We start from the raw sequence: 15,798 nt of genomic DNA on the forward strand, positions 1-15,798 counted from the left end.
TAATTCTGCTATGTTCAGAATTATTTCCCAATTGAAGTTATGTGGTGATAATATTACTAATCATGATATGTTGGAGAAAACTTTCACCACTTTTCATGCCTCGAATATGCTCCTGCAGCAGCAATATCGAGAGATGAGATTTAAAAAGTATTCTGAACTTATCTCACATCTTCTTATAGCCGAGCAACATAATGGGCTATTAATGAAAAATCATGAATGCCGACCTACTGGTTCTTGTCCATTCCCTGAAGTGAATGAGACGAACTTCCACCAGGCTAAACGTGGAAAAGGTCGTGGCCCGAGTCGTGGTCGTGGTCGGGAAAGAAACTCTAATCATGGTAATAATAATGCACCAAAGAACACTCCTCACCACCAGCAGTGGAAAAGGAAGGAACAAAGGTATGAAGCGGTGCAAGCACCAAATGCAGAAAATGCATGCTATAGATGTGGAGAAAAAGGGCACTGGTCACGTACCTGTCGTACGCCAAAGCACCTGGTTGAGCTTTATCCAGCCTCCCTAAAGAAGACAGAGAAAAATGCTGAAGCAAATTTTATTTTTGAAGATAATTTAGACTTCATGCATTTGGATGTAACTGATTACCTTGCACTCCCAGAAGGAGAAACAAGTCATGTAATCGGTGGTGAATCTATAGAAATGTAAATATTTTAATTTTTGTTGTTTGTAATAGATAGTATGGTTATGTAATTGTTGTACATAAAGAAAAAATTATGATTTGATAATGATGTTTACTATAATATATCTTATTTATGTCATTTTGAAGAATATGGATAATATTATTAGATCAACTTAAACTCTAGCAGAGTTTGCAAGAAATATACAACCACCAGAAGTAGTTATATTTCATATATCTCATTGTAATTATATTTTGTTAACCACCAGAAGTGGTATATGTCTATGATCACCAGAAGTGATAATTTAGGCTTTCTATGGTTACAATTGAAGATAAGCTACATAAATATTCTCTATATTAAATGCACGCCTCGATTTTCTCCTGAAGTAGTAAATATTTTAAAAGAGATTGAGGCATCACAATTTGATGTGATTAATGCGTACTCAGATAATTATGTTCGATTTCCTGAAGGATGAGAACTTTGGATAATATTAATCCATTCCCTGAAGTGAATGTGACAATATTAATAAATCGGGTAAATATGAATGCACTCTTGATGTGAATATATCACAATTCACCTTCAGAAGAGGTAATATAATTGAGAGAATATATACTCAATATTTCGTATTTTAAATTTGCTCCTGAAGAAGTAACACAATTGAAATTGCCTCCTGAAGTAGGAAAATATTATGAAGAAGAGTTTTCTTGTGCTTAAACAATTATTTTACATTGTTTATTTGATTGTGATTTTCTCTCATGATACCGGAAGTGTATGAGAAATATTTGATAGTACAAAATGTATCAACAACTCGTGAAAGCCTAACTGTTTGCCTAAAGGATACATGACACCAGTAATGCCCGATAAATATTAGATTGTGGATAATAAATGAAGGCTCTCGAAGAGCTTATATACAAATATGTCATTCATATTATATGATTCTGGTCAAAACATATGTTGTAGTAAATCTGAAGTTTACTAATACAAATGGCTATCATATTGAGACTACAAATTATTGGAAGATTGATAATCTTCATGTTTGCACAATCATAGGGGGTAAAATAATATGTATGTGAGAAGTTACCCCTCTTATTCTTTAATTTGTACTATATCATGTATTGTCACACCTCCTTTTTGCGCGCCCGCCCCGAAGGGTAAAATGCGCGAGGGAGTTTTTCCAATTTAAGTGACAATATTCAAAATGAGATTATTTATTTATTTCAGAGTCGCCACTTGGGAAAGGTTTGGCTTTTGGTGTCCCAAGTCACCGGTTTATCTTGAATCCCAATTCGAGGAAAATATTTGACTTTCCAAATGAAGTCTGCGAACCAGAAATTCTAAGTAAGGAATTCTGTTGACCCGAGGGAAGGTGTTAGGCACCCCCGAATCCCGTGGTTCTAGCATGGTCGCTTAAATTGTTATAATGGCTAAATATCTGATTTTAATACATATTATAACTTGTGTGCTTTTATTAAGTTTAAACCGCTTGTATTATTATTTGTCCTTTCTGGAATTGCAACGTCGTGAAAATGCATCTCGGACCACGTCGCAATCAATGCGCCCATGATTGTTAATACATTCAAACTCCGTTGAGATTTGGATTTGGGTCACATAAATGCGCACCCGAATTTAAGAAGGTAATTTAATTAAATCGCGCCTGAAGAGTCTAACGCGTTATTATCTTTGGGGAAGGCAGTGAAATTCACTAAACAGTCCATCCCAAGAAATCTAAATATTTATTATGACCAATTATTGAGGGCCCCGCGATTTGCATTTTTTATTTGGCGAGGCTCGTCTCATTTTTATTCTTTAAGGATAAAACCTAACATTGGCTACATTTCTCTATTATGTTCGTCTCTAAAAATGAAAGAAGAAAATATACGCTAATTAGATTACATGCTTGACTAGCACCGGCCTCTTATTAATTATTAGATTATAAAGGATATTAACGGAAAATTGCACTTGAATTTGTAAGGCGGGGGATTATTTTGTGCCTTATTCTATAATTGAACATTACCAAATGGAAACAAAATTACAAATAAAGTGTGGAATTGACAAACACTATTGTTGAAACAAACAAATTATTTTTTAACTAATTTAGGCTCCACATTATTAGACGAATTGAAACATTGGAACTAATTATTATTTTTCTAAAAAAAAGAAACTAATTGAAAATGAACCAACCTTGACCACCAACACATTCGAGGGTTATTAAACTTAATCGACACTTTGAAAATCTATTATATTAAAAGGAACTCTAACAAACCTTGTTCGAAATCAATTCATGCCTATTAAACTAAACTACGTGAGTTATTAATGGATTCCCTTACACACGAATTGAATTACGGCTCACGGTCTAGGAATAAGGTATCTAATGTTGTATGATCCTGAATCGTATTAAACTATACTACGCAGCTGTATTAATGCCAATTCCAAATTACGCCAGCCCAAAACAAATCAAAAAAAAACTAAATATAGATGAAATCGAAATTAGTCCACTACTAGACTGTTTAACTATTAATTGTAAGATAGCGGATCTAAAAACTAGTTAATTCTGTTGTTATAGCTTTCATTTAAACTAGTAACATTATTAAAGTTATTGACTAAACAAAATTTAGCAGAACTAGATAGTTCATTGACAAGCCAAAACCAAATCGCATTATACAGTTTATCTTTCCAAACGGTATCGAACAAAAGTAAACTTAAATTAATTACACATCAACTTATGTCTATTTTTGAAAACACATATACAGGGTAAACTACATAAGCACAAATGTGAAAGCCAAAGCATGAATACTTCCATTTCTCAATCTTTCAACTCAAAATTACATCACAACTTGGTTCGAATGTGTACCTGAATTGGAAAGGGAGAAGAAGATGAAGATCAGTAGAAGCAGCAGTAGTATAGCGACAACAGGTTCAGCAACACAGTGAAATCTCTGAATCAATCGAGATTAGTGACAGAAATTCCAAGCAGCAGAGGCGAGCCAAACCAAATTTCAGAATGGTTTCGAGAACCAAATAAAGTTGCAGATATGACTCCAAACAAACCAATGTGCTCAACAAAATGAATCCAGCACCCCACAAACCAAGCCCTAATGAAACAGAACAAATGGAATGACTTGCTACTAAGGTTCGAATGAGTCCAATGACTCCAAACCTCTAGTACTTGACAGGGTTTTTCCTTCGAAAACCAAAGAAACTATGTTTTGGTCTTTTAAAAAGATATAGGAGCTAAACTTCCAATGGGGAATTGAAAACAAATTCAAAGAAGAGAAAGCAATCAAGCAGTATTTTTTCTTTTTATCTCCAGCAGCTCCTCCCTTTTTTTTTTCAGTTCTTCTTTGTCTCTCTTTTATATCCCTATTAGAAGAGAATCACCCCCCTCAAAGACAGGCTGCCCAGGGCTTAAAAATAACTCCTAATGACTGTCATTTCCACTTAGGATTGTCTAGGCATGGAGTCTTTTCTATTTTAATCTTCTGAAATTCAAAATGTAGTGGATATCCTACTGTACAACAGGTTCCACTACTATTCTCATGTGCATTTTCAGCCCTTTTATTATTAAACTCATCTTACATCTAACTTCTCATCTGTAAAGATGTCAGCCAGGGTGTATTTGCACTATAGATTACTCTAATGGTTCAACCCATACTCAACTGGCAGCCCACTTTCTTAACTCTGAAATCTTCATTAAGAATTGAAGCTATAACCAATCCTTAGATGATTTTTGATTCAACTAACAAACTACAAATCAATTCTCAGCTGATTCCAACAATGCCTCAGTAAATAAAATTAAATAGCATGAGTCAGATTACTACCATTCCAAACTGAAACTAATTGACGACATATATCGAATCGACTACGCGAATTACAACACACACAATCAATAGCAAATGATCAGAATTGAACAGTATTAACAGGTGGTTCAAGTTGTACTGTCAAAAACAAAGAATTGCCCTGGAACTAATTAATCGATCAAACTCATTCCAATCGATTATTTAGTTTAAACACATACACTCATCAGTGAATAGAGAAAATTCGACCAAATAAAAGGTCCGGGCGAGGTGGACAGAATAGTCAACACAAAAAATGAAAACAACTCAAACTGACATTTAACACATAAACAAACATCAACAGACAACAACATGGAACTGACAAGGAAAAGAAATTACCTTAAGAAAATGAGGGTTAGACGACCCTGTCTTGAACTCTGAATCGGACCTCTTTTGGGATTGAACGGACTTTAATCGAAGTGTTCTCAACTGAGAACACCTCGATTAAGGTCTATTAAAACCCCAACCCTTCGTTTAATTGGACAAAACCCCAGGTTCTGGATTTCTAGGGTTCTTGGGGGTTGATTTGGGGTCCGAGCTTTTCTGGTTAGATTCGAACCAAACCAAGCTCGGTTTGGTCACGAGGGAGGTCAGGGGAGTAACTGGTGTGGATTCGGGGTGGTTTGGCTCGAATCTTCAAATGATGATTCGAGACGATGGGGGAAGATTTGAGACCAACGGTTTGCAGATCCGCGTCTAGGGGGTCGAGGTGCACTAGGGGTGTTAATCTGGTGGTCACCGACATTGTTGTCGCCGGGTTTATGGTGAGGGAAAGGAGGGGCGGCGCTAGGGTTCTTGAGGGTGTTTGGGAAAGAGACGATGATGGGGGAGGGGGTCTGGCTTAGGGGGGCGTGGGGGTAAGGGATTGGGTTTATATAGTTAGGGGGAAACTTGATCTAGGCCGTTAGATCATCAAAAATCAATGGCTTTGATTGATCAACTCAAATGGAAACGACGCCGTATGGGTTAAATGAGACCGACAGGTCTCTGGGTGAGACGGGTCGGGTTAAAGCGTGGGTATGGAGATGTGATCTTGGCCGTTGATCAATCTGAGATCAACGGCCCAGATCAAGCATGATCAAAACGACGTCGTCTGGACATCCCTGAGGTCAGCTGATCTAGACCGGGCAAGACAATGCTTTGGGCCTAATTTGGGTCCAATTTGAACGGCCCAATTCCAATTTCAAACTCATTTCTTTTCTTTTTCAATTTCTAATTAAAATCCGAATTTACAAAAAATCCTAAAAATAAAAATATAAAAATATAAAATTAAAATTATATCACAAGACATTAATTGATTCTTTAGTAATAATTAACACACAATATCATATATTAATTAAACAAAAATCAACCTTTAAACGATAGAATGACAAAATTACCAAAGATAATATTTTTTGTGATTTTTATTCATTCAAAACCAAATACGATTTAATTAATTCCTAATAGTAGAACGAGATCCTAAACTTACACGCGACATATATTTTTTTGTATTTTTAATTGATAAAACTAAATTAATCACAGACAAAGACTACAAATAACTACCAAAAAATGCCACGCAAATTCTAAAAATTTGTACAACAAGACAATTTGTTTTATTTTCGATTTCTTTTGGAGTAATTTTTGTGTAAACAAAAATCACGTGCTCACAGCTGCCCCTCTTTGTCCGAAAACACGAAGAGTTTTCGTGAAAAGATAAAGTGAGCGGATATGAGCGATTTTGCCCATTGGAATACTCCGTGTGAAGCACATTTTTGAAAGATTTGACCGAATCTTTGCTTCAAAGATTTCCTACATATCCTGGGCTAAACAGGAATCAGGTCAATGTAGTTCGGGAAACTTTGGTAGCTGGGACTACCATGGGATTGCAATGCTTGCTGTTACTGCTGTTGCTGTTGCCACTGCTGCTTTAGTGACCGCCTTATTACAACCAAAAGAAAATTGGAACTGAACTAACTACTTATGCCTGTCAACCACAAGTTACAAGATTCCTATCTATAATTCTTTCGCAACTTGATCTTGGGTCTTAGCTGATTCTGCTTGTAGACTTCAATCTGAATCTTGATGCTCGCAAGTTGTAGGCGCTTGTTTATTTCTGAAGCATTGAGCGAGACGGGATTGGCGGAGCTCGGGAATTTAATCAAATTTTGAGCGACCTGCACTTTGTTTGCTCCAATATTTGGGAACGTCTTCTTTTTGTTCTTTTCTTCTTTTCTTTATTCTGGATTGAGACTCAACTCGTAGGTCGTCTCGATCCATGCGCCTTGAGGTCAGACCTGCTCAGACAACAAAACAAACGAACGAAAGTTTCTGCCCCAGTTTCACTAGGAAAATTTCGTGAGTTAATTGCCATAAAAATCTACAGAATTGATGAGGGGATTGGAAACCTAAAGTCTAAAAGGCGCAACTCAGGGATTGGAGCCCTAATGTTTGCAAAAGGTAAAAAATGCTCAATTCAGGGGTTGGAGCCCTAATATTGGCTAAAAAGGAAAACCTCTCGACTCAGGGATTGGAGCCCTAATGTCAGCTAAAAGAAAATCGCTCAACTCAGGGATTGGAGCCCTAATGTCGGCTAAAGAAAAATGCTCAACTCAGGGATTGGAGCCCTAACGTCGGCTAAAAGCAAATTGCTCAACTCAGGGATTGGAGTCCTAATGTTGGCTAAAGAAAACTCGCTCAACTCAGGAATTGGAGCCCTAATGTCGGCTAAAAGCAAATTGCTCAACTCAGGGATTGGAGACCTAATGTTGGCTAAAGAAAACTTGCTCGACTCAGGGATTGGAGCCCTAATGTCGGCTAACAGGAGAAAACGCTCAACTCGGGGATTGGAGCCCTAATGTCGGCTAACAAGAAATTGCTCAACTCAGGGATTGGAGCCCTAATGTCGGCTAAAAGAAATATCGCTCAACTCAGGGATTGGAGCCCTAATGTCGGCTAAAGAAAATTTCTCAACTCAGGCATTGGAGCCCTAATGTCGGCTAAAGGAAATTGCTCAACTCAGGGATTGGAGCCCTAATGTCGGCTAACAGGTGAAGGATTGATTTTGGGGCTTCTAAACTAAACCCCCTTTTTTGAATCTTCTTCTTACTTCTCTTTTCGTTTTTTTTTTGTTTTTTTTTGTTTTTTTTTATTATTTTATTATTTTTTCATTTTTTGTTTAGTAAAATGCAGGAGAGAATTTGGGGAAACTTCCCTTTTGGGTTGATTCCTTGTTGCAAAGTTGTTTCTTGCACTCGCGCATTTCTTTTCCTTTTGGGTGGCACCTGCTTCTTGCACGGTCGCTTTGGATTGCACCTGTTTCAATTTTCCAAACAAAGAACAATTGTCGGTTTGAAAATGGTGGTTGGTTCGGTGGCCTTGATCGTTCCAATTGCTTGGTCCCGGCCTCATTTATGTTGAGAAAACTCCTTCATTGATTGGATTCACAGGCGACCCCCTTTCAAACTGATCAGACTCGCATTTCCGGATTTTGTGATGATTCGCCCGTGTAAGGCTTTGGTTCTTTCATCTCATTCCGCTTGGGGATTTTAACTGAGGCAGACTCAGTGGGGATTCTTACTGGGGAAGACTCGTTGGGGATTTTTACTGGGGCAGACTCGTTGGGGATTTTTTTTTTTTTGTGTGTGTCTTTACTTTGAAGGCAATCGATATCATGATTAGTCAGGATTGGACTGACGTACCACTGAAGCGGGGTATTTTCTTCACTTCTTGCTAAACGGAGATTTGTAAAACCGGTCCTGCCACCTTTTCTTTCCAACACATTTTGGAATTTTTGGGTTAAAACGAAAGGGATTCAAGGAAAGGTAAACAAAGAGCGGAGAAACGAATTTAAAAGAGAAGCGTCCCTTTCGGGAAAAGAAAAACTTATTTGAGGCACATGCTGACTTTAAATTGACATGACATGCTTTTTGGACTGGATGCCCGACCCTCATGAACTTGCATTTCCTCATGAACCAAAAACGGATCTATATTTCCAAACCAGGGAACTTTGCCAGAACTTTCTGAGGTGGAATTATCTTTTCGGCCGACAGCGCCCTTTGTGGGTTTTCGCTAGTCGACCTCTCTCATTTCTCTTCTCACTGTCGCCTGATAGCACTCTTTACGAGTTTTTACTAAACAAACTCTCTCATTTTCGATTTCTCTACTCCCGTCGCCTTATGGTGCCCGAAGGTTTTCACTGACAAGACTCTCTCATTTTATTTCTCTCAATTTTAGAATGCATCGGCTTCCAATCACGATATTTCTTGGTTTCCCCCGCCTTTGGAAATTGATCCAAAGGACCTGTACTTGGTTTTTGGTAAAAGAATTGTGGATTACAACTTCGGAACCATTTGGTGGGCCCCAGTTTCTTCTTCAGGGAAAATTGGATTTTATTTTTTGTGTGACTGAACCCGGGAGAGAGGTTGCCTACGTATCCTTTCGGAATCAAGTCAAACGTAGTTCAGGCTCAATCAATTGTTTTTTTTTTGATTCAAGAAGGTAGCCAAAGAAATGTAACCGGCTCAAAGGGCTTGTAGAGAGAGTTGATAGTGTTTGGGTAGTGGGAATAAAACCTCCATCATCTAAAATGTGCCAAGACATCACCGAAGTAAACTCAGACATAGTACCTTTTGACTGCATCCGCATTCACCGCTGTCTCAGGATCATTTCCTTCAATATCACCCAGATACAACGCTCCTCTTGGCAGTATCTTCCTAATGAGGTACGGACCTTTCCAATTAGGAGCAAATTTTCCTTTCGCTTCCTGGTGATGCGGCAGAATGCGCCTTAATACCAGTTGACCTACTTCAAAATTCCTGGGTCGCACTTTCTTGTTGTAGGCACGGGCCATTCTTTGTTGGTACAACTGCCCGTGACAAACCGCAGCCATTTGTTTCTCGTCAATCAAAGTCAACTGCTCAAATCGAGTCTTAACCCACTCGCTATCTTCAATTTCTTCTTCAACAATGGTTCGGAGCGAAGGAATTTCTACCTCTGCCGGTATCATAGCCTCGGTCCCATAAACCAACAAATATGGGGTTGCCCCTATTGATGTGCGCACTGTAGTGCGATATCCTAGCAAGGCAAAAGGTAACTGTTCATGCCATTGTCTGGAACTCTGGATCGTTTTCCTCAAAATCTTCTTGATGTTTTTGTTTGCTGCTTCAATAGCACCATTGGCCTTGGGCCGATAAGGAGTGGAGTTCCTATGCGTTATTTTGAACTGTTCGCATACATCCTCCATCAAGTGACTATTCAGGTTTGCCGCGTTATCTGTGATGATAGTTGCAGGAATACCGAAACAACAGATAAGATTTAAATGTACAAAATCAACCACGGCTTTCTTAGTGACCGATTTGAGAGTGACAGCTTCTACCCATTTTGTGAAGTAGTCGATAACGACTAATATGAATCTATGCCCATTTGAGGCTTTTGGCTCAATCGGACCAATGACGTCCATACCCCAAGCGACAAAAAGGCCACGATGCTGACATAGGATGTAGTTCTATGGGAGGTGCATGAATCAAATCACCGTGCACCTGACACTGATGATACTTCCGAACAAAACTAAAACAGTCCTTTTCCATGGTCATCCAGTAGTAACCCGCTCGAAGGATTTTCTTTGCTAAAATATACTCGTTCATGTGGGGCCCGCATACTCCCGCGTGTACCTCATGCATGATTCTTCCTACCTCCTCGGTGTCAACACATCTTAACAAGTTGAGATCCGGGGTTCTTTTATACAATACCTCGCCGCTCAAAAAGAAACCACCCGCATGCCGCCTAATAGTTCTTTTTTGATCTCCAGTAGCATGTTCGGGCTATTCTTGGGTCTTCAAGAACCTCTTAACATCATGGTACCATGGCTGGGTACTTGATCCTGCCTCGATTACATTACAGTAACCGTGTCTTTCCCTGATTTGGATTTCTAAGGGATCGATGTGGGCGTTGCTTGGGTAAGCTAACATTGAAGCTAAGGTGGCCAGTGCATCAGCTAGTTCATTGTGACACCGCAAGATATACCTGAACTCTATTGATTTGAATCGCTTGCTGAGATCCTCCACGTGTTGTCGGTAAGGAATAAGCTTGACATCTCGAGTTTCCCATTCACCTTGGGCTTGCCAGATAATCAGGTCAGAATCCCCCATAATCAACAAATCTTCAACATCCTGATCGATCGCCATATTCATGCCCATGATGTAGGCTTCATATTTTGTTGTATTGTTCGTGCAAAAGAAACGAAGCCTAGTTGTATCCGGATAGTGCTGATCAGTGGGTGAGATCAAGATTGCCCCGATTCCTACACCTTTGGTGTTTACGGCCCCATCAAAGAACATCTTCCAAACATGAGCGTTTTCCGGGACTACTTCTATGGTGTTTATTTCTTCATCTGGAAAATAAGTATTCAATGGTTGGTATTCCTCATCAACCGGGTTCTCAGCCAAATGATCCGCTAACGTCTGGGCTTTCATTGCCGTGCGAGTGACATAGACTATGTCAAATTCGGTAAGCAAGATTTGCCACTTGGCTAGTCTGCCAGTAGGCATTGGTTTCTGGAATATGTACTTCAACGGATCCAACCTGGTTATGAGGTAAGTAGTATGATCTTGGAGATAATGTCTCAATTTTTGAGCGACCCACGTCAAAGCACAACACATTCTTTCCAACAAAGTGTACTTGGCCTCATAGCTGGTGAATTTCTTGCTTAAGTAATAGATCGCCTGTTCTTTCTTTCCGGTTATGTCATGTTGCCCGAGGACACAACCGAAAGAATTTTCCAAGACCGTCAGATACAAGAACAAGGGTCTCTCTGGCTCTAGCGGGACCAAAACTGGAGGGTCTGAAAGATATTCTTTGATCTTGTCAAAAGCCTCTTGACACTCAGTCATCCATTGATTGATGCATCCTTCCTCAATAGCTTGAATATGGGCTCACATGTGCTGGTTAGCTGGGCAATGAATCGACTGATATAGTTTAACCTGCCCAATAGACTCATCACGTCTTTCTTCGTTCTTGGAGGAGGTAGATCTCGGATAGATTTTATCTTTGTTGGATCTAACTCGATACCTCTCCTGCTTACTATGAAACCCAAAAGTTTGCCCGATGGGATCTGAAGGCGCATTTAGCCTGATTCAACTTCAGGTCGTACTTTCTCAGCCTCTTGAAGAATTTTCTCAAGTCTTGGACATGATCGTCCTGAGTCCTGGACTTGACTATCACGTCGTCTACATACACCTCTATCTCTTGATGCATCATATCATGAAAAATGGCATTCATGGCTCTCATGTAAGTTGCCCCGGCATTCTTTAAACCAAACGGCATAACCCGATAATAGTAAGTACCCCAAGGTGTAGTGAAGGCGGTTTTCTAGGCATCTTCTTCATCCATCAACACCTGATGATATCCAGCGTAACAATCTACGAAAGACTGTATCTCATGTTTGGCACAATTATCAACAAGGATGTGGATGTTGGGCAATAGAAAATTGTCTTTGGGACTTGCCCTGTTCAAATCTCGATAATCCACACACACCCGAGTCTTTCCATCTTTTTTTGGCACTAGAACTACATTCGCCAACCACGTGGTGTACTGGACTACCCGAATTACTCCTGTTTTCAACTGCTTGGTGATTTCTTCTTTGATCTTATCACTGACATCAGTCTTGAACTTTCTCTGCTTTTGTTGAACTGGAGGACAATCAGGGTAAATTGGCAATTTATGCACCACTAGATCAACACCTAATCCTGGCATGTCATCGTATAACCACGCAAACACATCTTTAAATTCAAAAAGCAGTTGAATTATTGCATCTCGCATTTTCTTATCTGTGTGAATGCTTATTTTGGTCTCTCGAATTTCTTCAGGAGTTCCCAAATTAACCGGTTCAGTGTCATTCAAATTCGGCTTAGGTTTATTCTCAAAGTGTTCCAATTCTCGATTTATTTCCCTAAAAGCCTCTTCTTCGTCATATTCCGGTTCTTGATTCATTATTTCACAATTAAACAGCTTGTTGGGATCTGGCGTGAATTCCGCAAGCATGTCATATTATTTAAAGCCGCATTATTATAACTGAAAGGAAACGATAAAGGAAAAATAGCAAAAATTATAGAGAATAAAGGAAAAAATGCTGAAACACTGATTTTATTCCTTGGAATTGGGAAGATAACAAGGCTTATAATTCAGGAATTCAAAATAGGAAACTAAAGAAAAACATCCGAGTTACATCCTGGGATAACTCGTGATGCAGGAAAGGTGGCAGGACAGGTCTACCCGGACTCCTGCCTAATTGGGAATGGCGTGGCCTCCCTATTCTGAAGCTTAGCATTTGGCCCCACATATAGCATCTCAGCGGTGCTTGTGCCTTCTCCCGGTTGAACCATGTGAGTTTCGTAAAGCATTCCTCTCATTGCCCCACATATTTCTTCGATCTCTTCGGCCGTAAAAGCCTCGTCGTCTTCTTCTTCAATGTATTTTGGTCCGACAAAAGTCTCGTATAAATATGGCAATGGCCGAGGCTACTTCCAACCCTCATTTTTCCTCTTTTTCGCCCATTCCTCATCTTTTGGAGTAGGTTGGAAACCTATCCCAAAGAGTTTCTTAGTGGAAGGTAAGGTGATGGGTTCCATTATTCCTTGCAGCGTTCGTCCAAGCCCTTTCCCTGGTCTGAATCCCTGTCGGATCACTTCTTTAGAAACCATGATTGAGGCGTTGGACAAGAAAGGTTGGGGGCAAGGTTTTCCTTCTTCATACTGCTCTGCCAGCACAACTTCGAAAGCCTGATATACTGTGTGCTCACTCCCTTCCCTTGCTTCAAGATATGGGATGGATGGGTCCCGATAAATAGATTGTTCATCTTCTCCGTGGACAACAATTTCCCGATCTTCATATTCAAACTTCACCATTTGGTGGAGAGTGGAAGGTACAACCCCTGCCACATGAATCCAAGGTCTTCCGAGGAGAAAATTGTAAGACGTGTCCATATCCAGTACCTGGAAAGTTATTTCGAACTCCACTGGTCCTATAGTCAATACCAAGTCTATTTCCCTGAGGGTGTCCCTCTTGATGCCATCAAAAGCTCTTACACAGACATTATTGGGGCGAATCCTTCCGACCCCAATTTCCATTCTCTACAGCGTGAATAGCAGACAAATGTCAACACCCGAACCTCCATCCAACATTACCCGCTTGACGTAGTATTCTTCACACTTGACTGTCAGGTGTAAAGCCTTGTTGTGAGCCGCTCCCTCCGGAGGTAAATCGTTCTTACTAAAAGAAACTTGATTAATCGCGAAGAACCTCTCCGTCATTCTTTCCAGTTGTTCAACTGAAGTCTCGGCCAGTATATACGCTTTGTTCAGGGTTTTGAGCAAGATCTTCTGATGTTCGGCAGACCTCATTAGCAAAGATAGCATAGACACTTGCTCAGGGCACTTGCGTAACTGATCCACCACTTCGTAGTCAGGCATTTTCATCTTTTGGAAGAAAACCTCCGCTTCTTCAACGCTTATAGGCTTCTTGGGTGGGAAGCGCTTCCATGTGGCGTTGTTTAACTCTTGAGTGTCTGAATATTTTCCAATTAAAGTATTCTCTGGAAGTTCCCCTGTGACTTCTCTGCCTTTGTATGTAACCAATGTTCTTTGATAGTTCCACGGTACTGTGGACGGGTCTGTCATTGGCTTCTGTGGTACGCGTCCGATAACCACTGGCTCATTCAGCCGAGGTGGTTTAATCGTTCCCCGGACCACATAGGCCCCTTTCGATACGTACATTGGTATTGCCCTTTTGACTTCGAATCTCTGCGGCTTCTCTGATCGACCTCGTCGAATATAAAGAACTTCATTCTTCGCGGGCACCATCGTCACTGTCTTTGTCTCAGCCTTCTCTTCGAGCTCAGCCTTGACAATACTAGTCTTTTTTTCCCTTTCTCTAGCTTTGGGGCTGCTTTAGGCTTTTTCCCTGCATCGACGATGGCGATTATAGCTTTTAGGGCAGGATCAAACTCCTTGTCCTCACAGATCATCCCAATCAACGGCCCGTTATTGTGAGCGGGCAACAGATTGTTGGTCACATTTGGGACCTCCTCGTCCTTCAATACTATCTTTCCCTGCTCTATTAAGTTCTCAACCACCCTTCTTAAAGTCCAACAATCATTGGTATCATGCCCTTCTACTCCTGAATGATAAGCACACCTGACACCGGCTTTGTAAGCAGGTGATGCTGGATTGTGCCTTGTCTAAGGGACTGGTTGCAGGAAACCCATCTGGACTAGCTTTGGGAACAGGGTAGAATACGGTTCACCAATGGGTGTGAAAGTCCGTCTTCTGGGTGGTTCTTGAGGACGGAAGTTATTTTGAGGTAGCTGTGGATTATAGTGGTTTTGGTAAGGAGACTGATTTCTGGGAGGTGGAGCTTGGCCCCGATTGGCTTGTTGCGGTGGCTGGACATAAGGCTGAGTATTCATGACCATGTAGGGTTGAGGAGCATAGGTCACATTTTGGTGGGGGTAGTAATGCTGTGAGGTTCTTTCTGGAAAACGGGGCTTGGGATTACGATATTCTCTTGCTTCTGATGCCGCCATGGACGTCTCTTCCTTTTTCTTCCCTCTTGCCATTCCTCCAGACCCGCTTTGGACGGCTTGGGAGGTTGCCCTTATGGCTGCCTGACTCAAAATTCTACCCATTTTCAAACCATTCTCTACCATTTCCCCGATCTTAATTGCTTCCGCGAAAGGCTTTCCCATGGCTGACATCATGTTTTGGAAGTAATCTGATTCTTGAGCCTGGAGGAAAGTAGTGACCATTTATATTTCATCCATATGAGGTTTTACCCTTGATGCTTGCTCGCGCCATTTAATAGCATATTCTCTGAAGCTTTCCGAGGGTTTCTTCTTCAAGTTTGACAACGAATTCCTGTCCGGCGTGATATCGATATTATACTGAAACGGTCTTACAAAATCTCTGGCGAGATCGTCCCAAATATGCCATCGAGATTTGTCTTGATCCATATACCATTCCGAGGCTATTCCTACCAAGCTTTCTCCGAAGTATGCCATCAACAATTCTTCTTTGCCGCCAGCTCCACACAATTGGTTGCAATAATTCTTGAGGTGAGCAATGGGATCGCCATGCCCATCATATTTCTCAAACTTCGGTGTTTTGAACCCCATGGGCAGGTGCACGTGAGGGAACATGCACAGATCAGTATAGGAAACACTCTTCTGCCCGCTTAAGCCTTGCATATTTTTCAAACTCTGCTCGAGGCTCCTCATTCTTTTTGCCATTTCATCCTGTTCAAAAGCTTTGGGATTTTGGTCTTGCCCAGGCGCAAGCTCGTATTGAGGCTGTTAAGGGTGAGT

This window comes from Nicotiana tabacum, chromosome 7, assembly GCF_000715075.1.
Source record: "Nicotiana tabacum cultivar K326 chromosome 7, ASM71507v2, whole genome shotgun sequence".
NCBI lineage: Eukaryota > Viridiplantae > Streptophyta > Magnoliopsida > Solanales > Solanaceae > Nicotiana > Nicotiana tabacum.